This window comes from Girardinichthys multiradiatus, chromosome 15 (genome assembly GCF_021462225.1).
Source record: "Girardinichthys multiradiatus isolate DD_20200921_A chromosome 15, DD_fGirMul_XY1, whole genome shotgun sequence".
Lineage (NCBI taxonomy): Eukaryota > Metazoa > Chordata > Actinopteri > Cyprinodontiformes > Goodeidae > Girardinichthys > Girardinichthys multiradiatus.
In genome coordinates this window covers 2,446,079-2,467,771 of record NC_061808.1, presented here as the reverse complement: position 1 = coordinate 2,467,771, position 21,693 = coordinate 2,446,079, and the positions used below count along the sequence as shown (strand labels likewise).

Here is a 21,693-nt window from a genome sequence, read left to right as displayed (position 1 = left end):
AAATAATCATTTAAATGATCTCTGTGAACTCTATTATAAAGAGTTTATTTGGAAGAGAAACATAACCAACAAAAGTCACAGGTGAGTCATCTGGGAAATTAGCATTAGCAAACATCCGTATGAGTCATGAAATGGGTCCGGATCAAGTGAAACACGGAAGAGGAGTTTAGTAAGTTTCTCTCATTTGTCTGAAGAACATTTAGTTTTATACCTACTGTAACATTGTGTTGATTAGGCCTTTCTTAGTGAACCCTGTGACCTCGCTGAAACCTTCAAAGGTGATTCAACAGACGTTTAAAATAATGTAAAAGTATCAATGTTGTCCAGTCTGATGTAATAGACCAGTAGCAGCTGCTTACTGGCCGAAAGTGGACAGACTGGCAGTTTAAACATTGTAGTCTTAAGTTTTGTATTACAACTGTAGCTGTAGACCAGGTCCAGGTTGGACATGAGCTAAAATGATCTTGAAAAGATTCTAGAAAAATCATCTGGAGTTTCTGAAAGTTGTCTCTCTGCGTAAGAAACAAAGTAAAAGCTTTCTCACGCTCAGGAAGCTTCTCGAAGCCTTTCAGTCGATGAGGAAACATTTACTTAAAGGTCTTTGAAATTAATTTTTAAGACAAATATTGATGACAGACTTAGTAATATACTAGAAGCCTTTATTTTATGGAAATATAGAAATAAAAGTGATTATTTCTACAATCAGTAAGAGTCTCTACTGAACAGTAAATATATTTTATCATCAGAAACAGGCTTTTATATTGTTAATAATTAGATTTCTTTCAGTTTCATCTCTTCTGTCTGATTTGATTTGTTTTTATTACAGTTAAAGTTTCTGAAGCTTCTTCATTAATTAAACAGAGATTTGATCTTGGTTTTGTATCTCCAGATTATTTGACTTTAGTTTTAAAAACTGAGATTTAAATTTTTGTATTTTGTGTGTGTTCAATAAAGGGTTAACAGAACTTGAAGAGGAGGACGACACCTTGTCTGAGCTGATAAAGATTTATCACACTCATCATTATGGCTAAGTCTACATTCACACGTGACACATATGATGATTTATCTGTAGCTCTCTTGAACATAAACGGCCTTAAAAACAAAGCTAAACATGTTAAAGAGATAATTACACAACATAAAATACACATCCTGGCTGTTTGTGAAACTAAATTAGGCCCCGAGGTTGAAGACAGTAAAGTTAACGTAAAAGGTTACAAGCTGTGGAAGAAGGACCGAACTCATCGTGGAGGTGGAGTTGCTCTCTATGTCTCAGACCACATTAAAACTAGGAAAAGGCTGGATCTGATGCATCGTGACGTTGAGGTTATTTGGTTTCAGATGTTTTTGCCTCATACCAAACCTCTTTTAGTGGGCTGCTGTTACAGGCCGAGGCATCATAACAACGCAGAACTAAATCGAATCTGTCAGATGATGAAACTGGCTTCAAAAAAAGAGAAACACATTTTGTTGATGGGAGACTTTAACATTAACTGGTTTAAATCCAGTTCAGCAAAATGTAAAATAGACTCTGAGTCACGTGAATGTGGTTTGACTCAGATTGTAGACCTCCCCACCAGGGAACAACGCTCATTGAGGAGATCCACATCAACATGCATCGATCACATCTATACCAACATGGCAGAGCTGTGCTTTGATTTAAGATCTGAGCCAAAAACGTACAGTGATCATAACCTCATCACTGTCTCAGTGAAGAAACCCATACCTAAAAAGTTCATAAAGTTAGGATCTAAGAGATGTTAGACCCACTATCACTATCAGAATCAGAATCAGAATCAGCTTTATTGCCAAGTTCTTACATACAAACAAGGAATTTGACTCCGGTACACTTTGCTCTTTTGTTCTGTTTTTGCATTCCAGAATATACAAATTTACAATTTACAATATACACATATCTAATAGAAAAGGTGCATTTGCAACATCTGTATGCTGTTGTTCTGTACTCAATTTAATGGTGCTTCAACACCAGCCGCTCAAAGGATTTCATGACCACAGACGTCAGGGCTACAGGCCTGTAGTCATTTAATCCTACGATGGTGGGTTTCTTGGGAACCGAGATGATGGTGGATCGTTTGAGGCAGGAGGGGACCTCACATTTCTCCATTGACTTGTTGAAGATCCTTGTGAAGATTAGAGCGAGTTGATTTGCACAGGCTTTCAGGCATGATGGGGAGACGTTATCAGGTCCATGTAGGTTGGGATGAGGTGGATTAGATAATGATCCGAAAAACCCAGAGCAGCCCTGGTAACCCTATGGACCCTGAAGAAGCTCAGCAGATCGATGTGAAAGGTTCCACAATGGTGATGAGATGACTTGGCATTGATTTGCATGGCCTTTAAAGCCACATTGGGCTGTGCCAATGTCTGAAGCCTCTGGATATGGAAAGCACGTTTTGAAACGTTGTGCCACCGCCATGCCCATTATGAAAACCATTGCCACTGAATAACGATAATGTCAAATGACGGTCTCTCTCCATGTTTATGTTGAAATTCAATAAAAACCTCATTAAACTTGAGTGTTTGTCATCTGTGTACATGGAGTCTTTTTAATCACTAATCATGGTGTATTGTCCCACAGTGGGGACATTCAGGAGTACCAGCAAGAAAGTAAAGGCGTACAGATTCACATGAAGGTAAAAATATGAAATCAAAAACTACGAAGATACCGTACAGTTATTAAAACTAGCATTCTCAGAAGGGTGATAAAGTAGATAAAGTAGGGTGATTATTAAAATATACAAAATGTGTATGTATAATTGTGCATAAACAATGTGAAAGTCTCAGCAAATAACAGCAGGTGAGTATATCCACTGAGACCGAGATGGGCCGGATTTGGATCATTGAACGTTTGGTTAGTTTGTCTCTAGTTCTTGGTTTCCAGGAGTCTCTCAGGCAGACAGGTGAAGGATGGCGAAGAGATGGTGAGGAAACTCAAGAACTGATTTCCTGGAGATGAGAACCATGAACAGCTAAACTCCTCATGATAAGCCTCAATGGGCTTCAGGTAGGAATGTAGCAATGATGTCAATGATAACCATGACTTTGGTGACTTTGGGTTTTCCACATCTCTCCTCTGGGGATTAGATACATTTAACGGAATAAAATATTAAAAGAGAGATCAGTTCGATTTGATGTCCAAAAGGGAAGAGGAAGTGTTATTTATTTGGGGGTAAAGCCTGTGGAAGATGCACTTTGGGTTTTTGTTATCAGTGGGTGACTCAGAAGAGAAGAAACGAAACCTAATAAAATGTATTAAAAGCTGTAAAGCTCCAGGAGCAGAGCTGAGTATAATCCCAGACAAGGATAGAAAGTCTTTGTCAATAAAACAGGAGTACAAAGATGTTTCAGATTTCCTATCTGTGGACTTAAATGTAAAATTGTCATTGTTTTACAGATTGTTTTGACCCACATGCAGAAAGCAATCAGGAGACCGGTGAAGTTTTACAAGAGGTTTTATTTTACGGTGAGCAGGTAAAGGGAAGTGGAGCTGGAACCGGAAGACAACTGTAAGGTAAGTAGACAGGGTAAGAATATATAAAGTCCAAAATGGTGAATGTAACAAAATCTGTCTTACTAGGGAGTGGAGTTTGATCCGCCAGGAGGGGGTGAGACAACAATGGAACTGCACACTGAGATGAACGGAGCTGGTAGATACTTGGACTCACTTTGAGGTACTCTGAGGTTTGGCTGATGATGTAATTGTGTGGGAGGGTGGACAGGGTTCACTTGTGGTGGTCCATAGTTGTTCCAGGAAGGGCACCGTCGGAATAGCCGCCAGAAACATCAACTTAGGAAGCAAAGTGTTGGCAAACCAGATATAATCCAAGTGGCTAGGAAATCCTTCTCCAGTGACAAAAACATCCAAGTTGATGAGGATTCTTCAAAGACCAGGTCAGGCATAAGAATCCAGTCTGCAAAGAGCAAATACAAAATTACCCAAAAGGACAAAGACAAGCTTTAGGTAAACTGTGGCTTGAGTCAATACCACAGCGAGAAACACTGGCGCTGAAATGCTGGCAGCCTCCATCTTAAGTACCCTCCAGGGTGATTAAAGGAATATGGGACACCTGCCACCACTCCTCACCAACCCAGAGCCACCTAGAGGCCAAGCACGGAGCAACAACAACAAGACAACACACAGATCCTGATAAAAATAATCCACAACTACCTAGAAAATCTAAAATAGATTATGATGCTAAATATGAATGTTTTGTGTGGAGGTTTTATAAAGAATGAAGGAATTAATGGAGGCAACACAACAGTTACTTGTAATGTAACTTGGTTAGTGTCCTGGTTTCCACATGTTAATATGACACTGTTTATCACAACTCCTGTCTTGAAAACCTGAAACTTTAAGTCAAACATGTGACAACATACGTATGACTGTTGACCTTTTAAGTGAACCAACACTATGCTGCAGATAGTTATTGGATGTGTTCAGTTAGGGAGAGTTAAAGCAATATTAAATAAAGAATCAATTTGTACATTTATAGAACTAATCACAAGTATGTAATTTTTATAGTGAATCATGTTTCTCTGTCGTAGACTGTGGAAAAAGACACTGATGACTCGATGCTACAGAGCTGGTTCAAATGGAGATGGTGAAACTCAACTCGTCTCCCCGCCTCCAACGGACCGGACTACAGAAACTAAAATCCACAGAGGTGGAGAGGATCTGGTGTTGGGAAAGCTGCGATCATGATAATAAAAGCTCCAGAAAATGCCTACCTCCAGGAAGACTTTATAATGCACAGAAGAAGAAAATGTAAAAACTGAACTGTGAATTGAACGTTCCCTATCTTTCTGTCTTTTATTTTCTGGTCTTCAAACATGCAGTTATAGAAACTGAAAATTATTCTGCTATAGAACAATGTTCTGTCGTAGTTAAATCATTACATAAAAGTATAGGTTTACAGTTATGTTAAATAGCTTCATATTATGTGCTTACATTTTGTATTTACTCATGTTTTCATTTATCATTCAACATGTCTTATAATTTTGTGTTATTTATGGTTACAGTTGAAAGACTCCATAGCATCTCTTAATTATTCTTTAGAATGATTTTCAACTACTCTCAAGTATTAAGAAACAGTTAGCAAACTTAATTTTTCCTGCCTTAATAATATTTTGCTGCTAAACACTTAAGTGACATGCCAGGTAGGGTGTGCTTACTTTGGGCCGTGGTTGACAGGTAATCGCTCGGACCGGGGAGGATTGTAGGGGAATTTTTCCTGTGAAGATCAGCCGGCAGGTTTTTTCGACCCTACACAAAGTGAGCATGCCCTCATAATATTCAGGCCAGAAAGGAAAGTCATGCTGAAGTAATCATTCATATTTTTATTTGGTCAATGCCATCAAGAGATGGTATGCAGACATGGAGCTACTATAGTATATTACTGCAGTGTACTACATTTACTCTGTTATTTTGTTAAGGTTTAAATATAGTCAAGTTATGACTAATCCTTGTATTCAGTTTAAAGGGCCTTGTAGCTATATTCATTTTATTAAGTTGGTATTTAGTTTGTTAATTCCTCAGGGGAGAAAAACAGCATAGATGGTTTCCAAAGCAGAGTTTTGTTGATGTCACAAAGCCTAAAAGTTTAAAGAGGTTTACTAAAATATTCTCCTTATCCCAACTACCTTCTGGATCCTGAACAAGGGTGAAGTCCACCCAAGATTAAGACATTTGTCAATGTTTCCCATCTACGACATTGTAATAGTCCTGGTTCTCTGTCTATGCCTGATCTCAAGGACAAGATTCACATCAGGAAAAGGTTTAAATGCCTGTGTCTCACCTCATGGATAATTTGTTTTCTGTTTAACTCTGTAAAAAGTGTTTTTGTTCAAATAAATTCCCGGTTGGCTGAAGAGTTATCAAGTGCTTCTATGGTCTCTAAGTTACTTTTTAATATTAGTTTAACTGAAACTTGATTACTGCACATTTGACCCAAAATTCAATACTTTATAACTTTATAGCTGCAACCATCACAGATAAGTCAGTTCAAAAACAGCATCATGAAACCTAAAGACCATGAACATCCACTGTGTTATTGTTACTCTTTTATAATTAAAGTTGCCGCTGTGGCACAACATTATAATGACGTGAATATGCCTCCCATTATATTCCTGTTAGGAAGACTGTCACCACACACACTATGTCAAGGACGATTCAGGACGTCATATCGGCCACAGTTTAGGGGAACTTTCCATATCTGAGCAACATCTGGATGAGGCCGACCCATATGGCTGGCATGGCCCGGTTCAGGGATGATGTTAAATACCCGACCTGTCAGTCAGCTCCCTCTGAAAGAACCGCAGCATAATGAGAACAGGAACTGGCACCAGTGGAACAGTCCTTAGAGTCCAGTTTTCAACATCTTTCTAATTGAATCTCGCCTATATTTAAAATCTCTGAAATATATTGAAAAATATGAAGACCTGTGTGAAATGTTAATGGAATTGCCTACAAATATGCAATAACCTGGAAATGTGCTCCCCCTTCTAATTATAAATGTTCGTTCTTTTTCTGTCATTGTTGTTTATTATTAGATTAGTTTTATGTCTTTCTTGTTAACTTTTATTCTTTTAGGTTATGTCTCAGTTTGGTGTTTAAATACCTAAGTATGCCTCTTTATGCCCATTAATTGCCGTTCCTCCTGGTTTCCTTCTTAAACACTGCGTGTTGCTCTTGTCCGAACTCTCCTGGTAGAAGTGAAGCGTGATCCTGGTCATTCAGGGTCCGACTACTCATCCTCTCTGCCAGAGCGACGTCCAAAAAGAACGCTGCCCGCTCGGCGCTGGTCACTTGAAGCTCCGTCTGGTTCTGTAGCTGATCTGAGGGGAAGAAATGTGAATGACGTGATGCAAACAATACCAAATCAGACTCCTGGAATCAGGTTCATTAGCATGTTTTAGTTGTAGAAGGTTGTTCAAATAACGATTTCAGGTTAAACATTTCTACACCTTGCTCTGATTTTCTCCACTTTTAAAGAACTCTGGTTGAAATGAAGCCTTAAAACTTCAACCCTGAAACGTAAATCTCAGAACCTTGCGTCACTTTGTTAGATCTTGGCTTTCAGCAAAACTGAATCCCCACTAAATTCTTCAACCTGTAGGACCCCTCTCTCACAATCTGATCCTCATCCAATAAATATACCTACCTCTCCATTACCTGCTCACCTCTCCTCTGCGCTGGATTCCTGCCAAGACAAACAAGATCAAACATTGTTTGTACATCATTTGTTGGAGCAGCAGCTTATCTACAGCTGACAGGAGGATGTCAGAACATCTCATTAGAAAGGCCAGATCTGTCCTAGGATGCCCCCTGGACCCAATGCAGGTGGTGGGAGACAAAAGGACCAAAAACAACATCACTGAGGGACAATGTCTTCCACCCCATGCATGAAATTGTTGCAGGACTGGAGAGCTCCTTCGGTGACAGACTGCTTCATCCAAGGTGCACAGAAAAACCTCCAGAGTTCAGGGGAAATGTTCTGTGGACTCATGAGACAAAAGTGGACCTTTTAGGAAGCTGTTGGTCCTGTAAGATCTGGAGTTAAACTAAGACAGTATTTCAGAAACAGAACATCTTACCTACAGTCAAACATGGTGGTGGTATGATGGTCTGGAGTTGCTTTGTTGACTCAGGACCCAGAGGACTTGATCTAATTAATGGAACCATGCTCTCTAGCAGAATATCCTGAAGAAGAATAGACCAACCATCAGTTTCAGACCTAAAGCTACAACATATCTGGATTATGCATCGGGACAAAGATCCAAAGCAGACCATTAAGGAGGTTTTGTAGTGGCCTAGTAAAAGTCTGGACGTGAATCCAAATTAAGTGCTGTGATTTGACCTTAAACAGGCTGTTCATGCTTGAAATAAACATTTTATTTATTATTATTTATTATGCATATTATTTTTTTTTTCTGTTTTGTAGTGGGTCTGTTCTAAGGACAATATCCACTCTGTATGTCCAATTGTCAGCCAACCAGCTTAGTAAATAATATATGTTATAATATTTAAATGTATTATTATATAATATCCTATAATATATAATACTTTATGCTATAACTACTAATTTTACTTTTAATAACACTATTTTAAATGCTAAGGGAACAGAAGATGAGAGCTTCCAGCGTGTTTCTGGGTAATGTGGGCCTGCAGGTACAGTTTAATGGAAGCAAACAAGAACTGCCTTATAGATGAAGAAGTGAAAGATTCAGGCTAAAATATAACCATCCATCCGGAGCATATAATAAACAATAATGAGTAACACCTTTAAAGTCTGAGATAAACCTCAGTGCTCCATGATAGACAGTGTCCACAGCGTGCAGTTATTTACATGAGATCACTATAATCCAAGAAGGTCAGAGCAACCTTTCTCTTTCTGGCACCAATATAAAAGAAAGACTTTTTCTCAAAATAAAAACCCAACTTTATTATGTTAAAAAACAGCAGGTAAAACAAATCTTTAAAGATGGTAAATGTGTATTTAGGGCATGGTAACAACAGTAACAGTCAACACTATTTGATGTGGATTCATTACAGTGACAGCTATGGGGTTACAACCCCTACATGGAAGTCTAGGAGTAATAAGGGCTAACACAAAATTAATAAAGTAAATTCATCAACTAACAAACTTAAAACTACTGAACAAACTCTGCTCATAGTTAAAAAATGAATTATTTCTAAAAACAGAGCTTAACAAATAATTAGGGTGCAATAAACATCAGGGTCTCCAAAGACAAAATAACAAACAAAAATATCCCTTCTGACTAATAAATAAAAGCAAGTCTCATCTAACCAACAAAAAAAAAGTACAATACTTAAATTGCCTGTCTGGTCACAATACAGGAGAAAACATAGTTTAAAGAAAATAGTGGAAACCCTACCAAACCTCCCATCTAATACAAGACCTCTAACATCCAACAATTCACCAAAACAGGAAAATTAATCACAACATTATTGCCAGACAATCATTACGTAGAATTGAGTTTCTCAGTCAACTAAAATCAGAGTCCAAAGAGAAGAGGAGCGGCACTGGGTGACTGAAGCTTTTATGCAGTCCACTGATGAGGAGGAACTGACTTCATCTGTTCATGAGGAGGAACAGCAGGCCGCAAACAAACAAGAGACACAAAAACAAGAAACTCTCTCCTAGTAAGAGAGCCCCCTATAGGTCAGTGGACGTAACACATGGTTTCCTATGGAATAACACTCAAAACGAAAGGGTGCTTTTGCCAGGTTATAAAAAGAACAGTCAAGGCTTATAAATGGTTAGGTTTCCCATTACATCTGCAAGGTCGTCATTAGGGTTGTCATTTGCAAGATCATTAGTTGGGTTTTCATTTGCAAGATCATTAGTTGGGTTTTCATTTGCAAGATCATTAGTTGGGTTTTCATTTGCAAGATCATTAGTTGGGTTTTCATTTACAAGATTTGGGTTTCGGTTGACTGTGACAGTAATGAGGTTATGATCAATAAGCAGTACACTGGTGGACTCTGGTTGACCGTGTAACTCTGGAATGTTTGTGTAGATTTGGTCGATAATTGATCCTGGATTTTCCTCCCTGCTGGTTTTCGTTACAATCTGTGTTAAACCACATCGTTGGGCTGCTTCTTGAATTATTCTCTTGTTAGAAGAATCTCCGTTCCAGTTAATGTTGAAGTTGCCCATCAAGTAAATGTCTTTTTGATTTTCCCCTGCCACCTGTTGCATTATGTCACAGATTGCATGCAAATGGCTTACCGGTTTAATGGGACGTCGGTAACAACAACCCACTAAGATGGGTCTGGTACCGGGAAGACTGAGCTCAACCCAAATGATCTCAACATCAGCGTCCAGGCCATCCCTATAGGGTGTCATTTCTAAGTGATTCTGAATATAGAGCGCAACACCACCTCCATTGTGATTTCTATCCTTTCTTTGAACGTTAAAACCTTCAATATGAATGTGGTCATCTGTTACCTGGTCATTTAATCTAGTTTCACAAACAGCCAGCACGTTTATGTTATGGTCTCTAATTAACTTTCTAATCTTTTTTTTGTTGTTTCTAAGGCCATCTACATTTAACAAAGCTAAATTTAAGTGATCCATTGTTGTCGATAATGAAGTTGCCATGGTGATGACTGTAGATGTCCTCACAGTAGACAGTGTTGTCCTCTTCTAAAGGCAGCGTCAGACCTTCAATGACACAAAAACACCCCAGATATTAAAACAACATCCTGACTGACTAGAGAACCTGGGGTCTCATTTATAAAACACTGTGTAGGAGCTATACTAAAAGTGTTGGTACGCCCAAAAGCCGAAAATGGCACACGCCAAAGAAAATTCAGATTTATAAAACCACACCAGCAAGGAATTTCCACTTTCTGATTCCCAAGTGCCCCTCATCATTTGCGCCCACATTCAACCATAAATGGTCAACGCAAAGCCCTTCATGAATGTCAATATGTATTTAAATGAGCCAGTTGATCAATGTCATTTCATGGTTAACAACGGCAACCACGGAGAAAAGAGCAAAGAAACGCAGTTTCAACGCGGCAGAAATCGATGTGTTGGTGAGTGAGGTGGAGAGTTGAACATATCCTGTTGGGTAGCCAAAGTTTGGGGTAATCTGGTCATATTAACAATGTCATCCAGGACGGCAGGTATTACTGCACTTAGCTCTGGCTGCGATAACCCAGACCTTTGGATCATTTCACACAATTATGTCATTCCTAAAAGAGGTTAATTCACGCTAGCCGGTTGCTAGGTACCCCAGAGTGGTTAACACATGTAATTGAACAAGGATGGCGTGGTTCCGACAGGTCAGTCTCTCCAGTATTGGACCCGGTTCAGCACATAGATCCAAGAGCAATGCTCTAGGGAGTCTAAATCAGCATATTAGCCAGTCATCATCATGGAACTGGAGACCTTGGTGATCCCTTCTAATTCTCTCCTTATTCTCCTATTTTCCAGGTCTTTCAGCAGTGCCAATGCATCCATCTCACAGCGTTACACACGAGTGTCACCACGGTATTTAAATATTTACAGCAGTTTACAGCAGTATTGCCTCACACCTTGTCACAATTTCTGTGTTGATCTGTGGTCCACATCACCCTGGTGATCATCCTGGAAAGGAATTTAATTTGGCTAATATATAGTTATGGTTCACCAGCACAAGCATAAATTATTAAGGTTTTTAATACTTATGATAAAGTAAATTTATCATTGAAGTTTTATACGGTGTGAAGTTGAATGTCTGAGAGGAATCAAAATGCAGTGTGGCTTCAATTCCCCACCTCTCCATCTGTGTCGCCAGTTTCCCCCGTCTCTAAAACAAGCGTACTTATGAGTCAGAGTTTGAGGGAAGGACCGCACGTTCTCCCGTCAAGTTTGTTTTTTATAGATCACATCCTTGGGGTAGAAAGTGACATACACCAGTTTCAGGCCTCGTTTTGTGTGTATGATACATTTATAAATGAGACCCTTGCACAGCTGGTCTATTACAGCTGATGCCGTCAGATTAGATCTACTAGAGCGCTGAAAATGCAGACAATAAAAAACATTTACAGTTAAACGTTCACAGGGAGACACTGCAGCCTCTGATGTAGGTCTACCTTGATCCTACATTGAGCTCAGCTTCCAACCTTCAGGATAGAGGAACCACAAATGTTTCAGCTGCACTTCTTTTTCTTCACGGTCGTCTTCTGCAGGCCACCCAGCTGTGGGACACTGTCTCAGATCGATCACTGAAATCACAACGAATCAGAGTCACTGTTACATCTTTGTTTCATTTCTAACTCTCATAAACAAATAGGTTTGAAATGAAGTACCTCAGGCTGGTTCTCCAGGGTTTGGTTGGAAGGATTTGATGACGTAGTTCAAAATAAAACAATTTATACTCTAAATTATTCTTTTCTAAACAGCAACGAAATAAAAACAATAAAATGAAACACTCAAATCTCACAAGAGTAGAATAAACAACTTGAAAGTTATGTCTTGAAAACCTGAAGGACCTGAGCTGAATGCAGCTGATCTCTGGCAGCCAGTCTCTCCCTCTGAACAGGCTGGGATGCCAGACTCCAGCACCCAGTGGTGGTTTCATGACGCATAGGGGGCGGTGCACTTATAAAAACAGAAAAGAAATTAAAAACAACAGCGCCACAAATGTGGTAAACCTTTTTTTTTTTTTACCGTGTCCTGTCCGGCAGTGTAGCTCAGAATTGTTGTCTGAGTGCCAAGAAAAAGCCCAACAGATTTACTTTCTCAAGTGGAGCATTACAGCTAATGCTTCAAAGCTCTGCTTGATATGTCTAAAAAGAAACATTATTAGAAACTGTTTTGGGATTATTTCAGTTGTTACGAACACAGAGACAAATATTAAAAGGGAAAAAAAGAAGCACTAAAGAGACAAAGGGGTGCAAAAAGTAAAAGGGGAGAGAAGGAGATAAGAATGGAGGAAAGAAAGAAGGATGAAGAGAATACAAGATAACACCCTGCTTGCTTCTACACCTGCAGAAACATTCATGTTAACAGCTTTTTTACCGAAAAGTGCACGGTACTTATGAATGCAAGATGTATTTAGTGGTGAATGCGGCTCAATATAGAACATTTCTGTATCTGTTAACACCTAAATCTAAACACCTGTGGGTCTGAAAAAATATGCACTAGTGAGTGTGAGGAGCCACAGACCTGCCCCCCTGGACCCGGGATAGATATGGAGGTGATCCGAGCCACAGACATCCAAAGGCCCCCCAGAGCACAGGAACCCCAGGAGAACCCCAGGAGAAGCCACAGACAACCGCAACCCCCCCCCCCCCCCCAGAGAAGAGGAGGGGAGACTCCCAGGGGGAACCACCCAGCAGCCACAGTGCAGAAACCCCAGGGAGCTGCAGCGACGAGTCCACAGGCCCCGCCGTCAGCAGAGTCCGAGCAGATCCAGCCATGGACCCAGAGACCCAAGACCCCGGAACATATCACTCCCCAAGCAGAGGCCCAACAGAGCCCAGAGGTCCAGGCCAAATAGCAACCGGGCGTGAGGCAGCACACACCAAAGCACCCAGCCCCCGATACTGAGAACCACAAGTACACTGGCGGGCAGAGACACCAACCACTGGCAGGTAGTGTGGCTGGGAGGAAATAGACCCCTCATTTGATGGGGGCCTAAACTGATCCAGGAGAGGGAGAAGCCCAAGACCCAACCTGACACAAAAAACAGAAACACACAGTCACAATCACACATTCCCACCCTCATGTGTACGCATAAAAACAATCACACCCACGCACCCAACGTAAAGACCAACTATAATGGACGTTGTACACTCACACTCCCGATACATACTCTATACTCCCAGGTCCAGGTGCCAATACCCCATAGAGACAACCAGCCCCTGGACCCAGGAGGTGGTCCCTTCCCTCCGGGGGCGGAGACATGCAGACGGCCCCCAACACCTGAACCTGGTCCAGGCTAGCCCGGGCTCGTGCCTGAATCTGAGCAACCCTGGCCCGGACCCCAGGCCCCCACCCCAACCCCAGTCCCCAACAACCCCCATTGTCATCCGGAGAGGGGGCCATGAACAAAAGAGGGGTCTACATAGTCCAAACCACCCCGCCAACCAGAGCTGCCACAGAATAAAATAGTCCCAACACCTCAATGAATTCTGATCCCAACCCCATGAGGCCCCCACCTCCAATGAACCCCGACCCGAATTTCCCCACAGGGCCACCCCCAACCAGGACACAGATATCGAACACATGCCCCCGAACCCAATCGCCATGAATCCTGTCCCCACAGCACCTGGGCACAACCCCACAGGTGAGCTTCTGCAAGGCAAGGGCCCCGCACAACTCCACCCCAGCCCCTGCCACAGGCGCAACATGGCAGACACCGTCGAGCACAGAGCTCACAACGGAACCCCGGACCCCACATCAACATGGAACAAACTCACCCGGCAAGAGGTCCCCGGCCAGCGGCAAGCACTCGGGACCAGCATCTCCCACCACGCCCCCGCAATCACATAGACACACCACCTTACTGCCACTGCAACAATAACCCAGGTAGAAACATTATCCAGCTCAGCTCTACCATCACCGCTCAGCCGAGCCAGTCATCAATCAAAGTGTGCCAAACATAGAGTTCCAGGCAGAAATTAACCAAAACAATTTATTCAATTAAATTGTCCCTCCCTGAATAAGCAAATTGTGCAACGCATGCGCAGGTCAATCAAGTTAAAGCATTTTGGCTAACTAACAAACCACGCCGCCATTGTAATTAGTGTAGAGTGCAGGTAGCGACCGAGAACATAAGGCTCATAGAAAATTGTTTTAAAGCTTTAAACGAAAATAATTTTAAAGCTTTAAGCCTTGATATAGGTGCTGTACAATGACCAGTGCACTTTGTGCCATGTTCAATTGCTCTAATGGAATTTATAGGCTTGAATGGTGGCAGAGAAAATACGATTGCAAGGCTCCACAGAGTTCACCCAAAGACGGAAAGAAGAAATGTAAACCTCCGTTCATTCCTAACAATTTCCTGATAGAAAAGAAACTCACCCGGAGAGTAATTTCATATAGAACCACCTCTGCCAGCACCACAGTTCCATGCACATCACTTTGGTCTCTTTATTCGACATCTTGAGGTAATAGTGCACAAATAAGTTTTTTATCAGGCAGTTTTACAGCAAACTCGTTATAATTCGTCTCACCTCAGTCTCTCTTTCTTGTTTAGTCCCGCCCTTTGATCCATCATAATCCAGGAGAAGGGAAATCACCCAATAGTGACTGATCTTAACCAGAACAATGAAAACACCGCACAGTCCATCACACATCATGCTGCAAGCTGTACATGACACACAAACTATGACAAAGTGGGCAGTCTTAAAGTGGAATACGACTACATTTCAACAACTGTGATTTTTATTGTTAGACTGTTTCTGTCTCTTTTTCAATGCTCATTTTTTTCTGCTTATTTTTTCCAAAGCAACAAGCTAACTGTTAGCTTCTGCTAGCTGTTTTTCTTTAAAACAACTGGTGAAACATTTACTCCTGTTCAAAAATGATTCATCTTGGGAACCTAAATGTTACAAACTAGAGAAGACAGAGAATGTAATCATAAATTACAGTTTTTGTTGCTAAGCAGTCATTAAACCAGTTCCTTCCAGTTGTTCCACTAAATCACTAACAGGATCATTCAGATGGTGGCTGAAGTAAAAGAATGTGAGAACATCTTTGGAGAACTTGTATAAGTTTCTTTAGTGAGAATATGGAGGAAATAAAGGTGCTTTATTATAATTTATTCACCTACAGGGCCGGAGCCAGGGGTGGCCTTGGCCACCATAAGCCAACCCTTGGCCACCCCTGCTGCCACCTCAGCCAAGCGATTTGTTGTTATCGCGGCAACATAATTCACCAGCAGAGCGCACCTCAGAACAAGGTTGTGAGGGCTTTAGTGCTCGATATTCTAATGTGATTCATAAAATTATAATATATTAGTAAGTTTTGTGCATTTCTGTGCTGTTAATTGTTAATTATTTTCTGTGCTTCACAACTACAAAGGCGAATTTCACAACTGTGTCAATTTTTTTTTGTTTATAAATGCATTAAGAAGCTTATTATGACCAATACCAGTCATCCTGATGTATTTGGCAGTCATTGCCTGTGTAAAGGTTGTACAGGTTTTCTCACACAAGGTGGCATGAGACTTCCCTTTCTCACAATGAATGACAAAAGCAAACCAAAGCTGGTTCTGAAAGCTATTTTTTTCTATTTGATGATATATTAACAAGAAAGATGACAAACACAAAAGTCATGCTCATTGAGAGTTTTTTTGTATTTTTGTTATCAATTATAGGGAGGAAGGCTAAGTTAGTCATGTGTGCAATTCATCTATGAGTCTTCTATGTAATGAGAGAGCGACAGAGAACCACTGCTCAATCCACACAAAGAAATCTAACATCAGTTTTCAGCCACCCCTCGGTGAGCAATGGTTTCGGTACGGCCCACTATATGAATATTTTCTGGCTCCGCCACAGTTCAGCTAACATCAACATGACCTAGTTGGACCAAATGCAAAGTTAAACAGATTTCAATGTTTAAACTGAGAATCAGTCCACTAAAAACCAGTAAGCAGCTCCTACTGGTCCATTAGATCATACTGAAGAACCTCTCTTCAGCTATATCACAATATCTAACATTTATTACATCTCTGACAGCTGTAATGTTGTTTTAACTTTATTTCAAATGTGTAAAGGTTTGTCTGCAGTGAGCTCAACAGACACCGACACCTTCTTCTTCTTCTTCTTCACCTGCTGCTTTTTCATCTGGTTGTTCTCACCTGCTTCTTCAACTTCATCCTTTATGTTATTAATCAGGATGTGCGTTAGTGCAAATATCTGAGCAGACCAAGTCCCTCCTCCTGCTTTTTGATCATCATCTTCCTGTTTGATGTTCCAGGTAACAAACATGAGGGAATCCCACCTGTCAATAAGCTGAGGTATTCATTGATCCTGTAATGATGCAGGGATGACCACACCTTAGAAGACATGCTGGGTATCTGAGCAGAAACCTCAACACATCAAGATAAGGTCTCTTTGATGTTTGGCTTTTGAAACTTGTTTTATTATCTGCCAGATTGGTCTGAAATAGTCCACCTCACTACCTGAAGGCACCAGTCGGAAAGCTTCATCTCATCCCAAAAGATCTGGACCACAGGGATCATTTGCTCAAACCTTGATCAAAGTTTATATGATTAACTTTGTATTAATTTCCTCAGCCATACTTCTAAAAGTTATTGTTGTGATTGTTAGTAGTTATTGTTCTCCTCTCCAGGCAGCTTCAGACACAAAAACATCCCAGATGTTCAAACAACATCCTGACTGTAGAAGACCAGGACAGCTAGCCTATTACAGCTGATGCAGTCAGAACCCAAACTTAAATAGTCCACAGGGAGACACTGCAGCTTCTGATGTAGACGAACCTTAACCCAACAGTTAGGTCAGCTTCTAACCTTCAGGATGGAGGAACAACAAATCTTCTTCTTCTGCTGCTGGGTCCTGATAGCTAACAGCTTCAGGAAACTCTGAGGTTGGTCCCAGACTCAGAAATCCTATTTGTGTTTTGTTTCTAACTCAGAGCCTCATGAACAAACAGGTTTGATCCGTAGTCCGTTAGACTGGTTCTCCAGGTTGTGGTTGAAAGAACTTCATGAAGCTTCAACAAAAAGAAACAATAAATACTGAAATACTTAATAACAAGAGTCCAATCAGCAGCTTTATGGTCATTTATTAAAACTAAAGGCTGAAAATCAGTCTAAAAGAAAACAGACCAAATGTAATTCAGTTCAGTTTATTCACTAATTAGAGTAAAGAGCTCAAACAGACAGAAATGGTCATTAATGTCATTTAGATTATTATTAGAGAAATTAAGAAAAGAGACAAAGAAGAAATCCAAAAACTCAAATATCTGATGATCATAAAGGCATGTTTAATAAAGGATGAACAACGCATGGTAGAGGATCTGTGATGCTGTGGGCCTGTTTCTCTTCCGGAAGGTCCTGGGAACCTTGTTAGATACGGTGCAACATGGTATTCCCTTACAGAGGCTGGAACACAATGTAGAGATCAAGTTAACAGCTCCAGGCTGGTTTAGACCAGATTTGTTTTAATGATAATTCTTCCTGATAGTTATTTATAAAGTACCACAGGGCTCTGTGACTGGACCAGTTATCTCTGCTATATGAAGTATATGCTTCTAATAGTAAAATTAATAGACAACTTAGGATATGCTTCTATTGTTTTACTGATGGTACTCAGCTATATTTATCCATGATTCATTGATCATGGATAAATATGACTGAAAGGTTGTGATTTATCCATGAGGAATCACATCCCTTAAATCTGGCTACAAGCTAACCTTGAAAACATGAACATCATCACTGGATTCATGTGTTTATTGAACACTTTCCATACAGCCAAGTGTAATAAAGTGTTTTACAGAGCAAAAAACAGAAGGGCAGACAGAACCACAAATAACACACATTAAAAATGATCAAACTAAATAAAAAGTATCATAATCTGCCATTTAGTGTTTTGTGTTTGTTTCCTTATTCTCAAGTGTTTTTCTGTTCCTCCAGGTCAGTAGTTTACTTCAGTTAGTTATTTCCTAGATTCTTGTTTTATGTGCTTGTTTATGATTCCCTATAGATCTGTTTTTCCTGGGTTTTGTTATTAGTTTAGTTTCTTTTCTTTCATTATGTCCCTGCTTTCCCTCTACTCATTAGTTCAATTAAACACATTCCCCTCAGTCTCCTGCAGCCTGGTCCACATGTCATGTTTCCCCTGATTACCTGTCTCCTTGTTTCATTGGTTCATACTCCACTTCCCTCACTACATATTGCTGGTTTTCATTGTTCCCTGCTGGTTCCTCCCGAATAGTACCCTGTTATCTTCCAGAGTTCTTCCTAGTGGTTAGTTACCTGTTTTTGCCTCCTGAACCTGTTCTCTGTGGATTACCTGCTTGTACTCGGTACTCGGTACTCTGCCTGCCTGTCTGTAAGTCCTCCATCACATCATTAAAACTTCATCTACTCACTATGCGGCTTCCTCGCCATGATCTGCACTTTGGTCCTGCCTCAAACCCTCCAAATATGACAAAAATAGAAAAATAATAATAATAGTGATAATAAAACATCTTTTAAGATTCCTCTTGATTGAAGCGGTTTCTAACATCTAACAGGCTTTCAGTACTCCATGTGAGACAGCACCAGTAAATTCATCACATTTCTCTTAACTTCATCAGAGACCTCATCAAGAGACCCACTGCCAAAGTACCGGTCTAGTTTTTCAAAGATCTCTTTAAACTCAAGATGAAAGAGGCTATGATGCTCCAGGATTGTCCTAAACACTCTAATCCAATTTAAACGATCTCGATGACGGTGTAACACGAATTCAAGGATCTCAAACATGTTCAAGACGTCCCTGAAAGAGTTGATTGCAGCTGGTCTGGTTTTATTTAAGGAAACCTCGTACCTCTCAGCCTGGTCAAGCAAAGATTTTATTTCACTTTCAAGGTGTGTCTGAAGTTTATGATGTGCATTGTAAATGAACATGTGGTTTTCACACATATAAGCAGAGGATTGTTGGAAGCTGAACTCATTTGAACAAATGGTGAAGAGGAATCGAGCGAGGAAGCCCGTTTGAGGCAGTCTGATAGAACTACAGCGACTGGAGAAATAAGCTTTAATGAGAACAAGAGCTTGTTCTGAGAAACCACTGGATGTTAGTTTGTTAATAAGCAGATCGTTAGGAACGTTTCTGAAGAAAGGATAAAAATCTAAGAACACAACTTGAACTGGTTTGTTGTCTAAAGCATCTCTGAGCCACTTTCTATGTATTTCCTGGGGTTTTCTCCTCAGTGATCCTGAAGGTTGCTGGTAATCAGTAAAGTACTGTTTGGTCTGTATGAAAAGAACTACGTCAAAGATCAAACTGAAAACAACGTCTACACTGTCAGGCCTGATGTTCTGTGTTGGACCGCTCTGGCATTCCGGACTGTTGATGCAGCGGTTTAATACATAACATATGGGCTCAGAGATCTGTTTTGCTGCAAGTCTGAGCAGTTTCAGCTCCATTTCATCTATTTTATTAGAGACAAGCAGATGAAGAGATGCCAACAACCTCTCCACTGTTTCAGCTCTAACTATCAGGAAACTGAATGACTTTCCTTCCATTTGGATGTTGGTTTGGCCTCCATGAAAATCAAAAACAGAATCTAAACTTCTTGTTTCAAAGTGATTGTGGTTGAAGTTATTCAGACGAGACGGAAAACTTTCCCCCAAAATCTCTTTCAATATCTTCAACAATTTTCGAGGATCATTTTCTGCAGCAGTCAGTTGGTGGGAGAAAAATCTCTTCTGTCTGTCCCTGCTCTGTTCCAGATATTCATCTCCAAACTCATAGAAACTTCCAGTGTCATTTTCAGGAAGTTCATCCTCTTCACCAAAAATCTCAGTGTCTAACATCCTTGAATCATTGATATTGTGGACCTTCAGTGGGGCGTGTTTATCTGCTACTGAGAAAAATATCTCTTTAAACTTGGATAGTGCTTTTTTAGGATCATATTCTTTAACCACTTGGGTCCACTGAGCGTTCTTTATTTAACTGATGAAACTTTCTGGAATAAAGTTTTTGTCTGACCTACGACGAATAGTGACTTTGAAAGTAACTAATTTATGGTCACTACAGCGTATATCCCTGACTCGTAAACCAGACCACAGCATGTTTGTGTAAATGTGATCAATACATGTAGATGTGATTCTTGTGCCTCCATCGGATTCTCTGGTAGCTTTATCTACAATCTGGGTAATACCACAATCAGACAACACAGAGCATAGGTTTCTCTTCTCTGAAGAATCCTCTAGCCAGTCGATGTTAAAGTCACCCATCAACAGGATTGGTTTCCCTTCCTTTGACACTCGTTTTATATTGTCACAAATCTGATTTAAATAGTCTACAGGACTCCCTGGAGGTCTGTAGCAACAACCCACTAAAGCAGATCTGTAAGGCAGCTCTATCTCCACCCAAATGATCTCAACTTCAGGATTCATCAAGTCTTCCCTTAAATGATGTCTAACATGATCATTAATATAGAGAGCAACACCACCTCCATACCTGTCTCTATCTTTTCTCATCAGTCTGAATCCTTTTATATCAACTTCAGTGTTTTCAACCATCCTGTCTAGTTTAGTTTCACAGAGAGCCGCAACACTTATTTCATCAACTTCAATTATTTGTTGAATTTCATCTTTCTTTTTTCTCAGACCATTTATGTTTAGGAGAGCAACATTTAAGTTATTGTAGTAGCTTGGTGGTGATGAAGATGCCATGGTGATGATTGTAGATGAAGAAACAGCCAGACTGTGTTGCTCTCCTCTGCAGGCAGCTTCAGTGCTTTAAAACACAGAAACATCCAAGATGTTAAAACAACACATTGACTGAAAGTAGAAGACCAGAGGCTGAGGTTTGTTACAGATTAGATAATACTAATATGATTAATCATTAAACTTAGTTAGGTGTTCACAGGATTTGATTTTTATATAATCTTTCCCTTTGGGTCTCTATGCCCTTCCACTAATGTGGTGAGTCCAGCAGCAAGTATTTCCTGTTAGTGTTTCTCACTTATTTCACCGTGAAACACAGAACTGGCCTATCTGAACTGCGCTCTGTGTCACTGGCATGTTGATGTAGTTTTCGTATTGCTGTCTAAAAATATTTTTATTTTTCCATTCGACAAAGGTCACCGGACATGAATACATCAATACAATGTCTCCCCCTCTCTTTGCCCTCTTTCCTGCCTACTTGCTGTCAGAAAAATTCAAAAATAAAGGCCTCTAGTGCTGCATATAAAAAAAATAGCCCTCTGAGATTTTCAAAGTTTTCTGAATCTGAATTCTGAACCTGAACAGAGAGACTCTGCAGCCTCTGATGGAGATCCACCTGGATCCTACAGTCAGCTCAGCTGGTAACCTTCAGGAAGAGGGAACCAGACATGCAATTCCAGTTCTTCTAAACACTGTCAAAGGTCAACAGCTTCAGTAAACTACATGATGTCTGGTGTTGATCCTGGAATCACAATGAACCACAGTCAAATCTGGGTCTTCTTCCTGTGTCTCCAGTCTGTTTCAGCCAAGACC

The 21,693-nt window shown here is 40.4% G+C and overlaps 2 long non-coding RNA genes across 2 annotated transcripts in view; one reads left to right on the top strand and one right to left on the bottom strand.

Annotated features, from left to right (window-relative positions):
* The first annotated feature begins 2,181 nt into the window (after positions 1-2,181).
* On the top strand, positions 2,182-5,892 carry LOC124882316. The gene is made up of 4 exons (XR_007041861.1): positions 2,182-3,022; positions 3,434-3,529; positions 3,596-3,689; positions 4,564-5,892. It is a non-coding gene; the product is annotated as an uncharacterized LOC124882316 (long non-coding RNA).
* Positions 5,893-8,461: 2,569 nt separating this feature from the next.
* Positions 8,462-21,693, bottom strand: part of LOC124882328 — a 27,538-nt gene continuing 14,306 nt past the window's right edge. The window contains exon 4 of the long non-coding RNA XR_007041871.1: positions 8,462-10,205. This is a non-coding gene — a long non-coding RNA (uncharacterized LOC124882328). The remainder of the gene's footprint in view (positions 10,206-21,693) is intronic.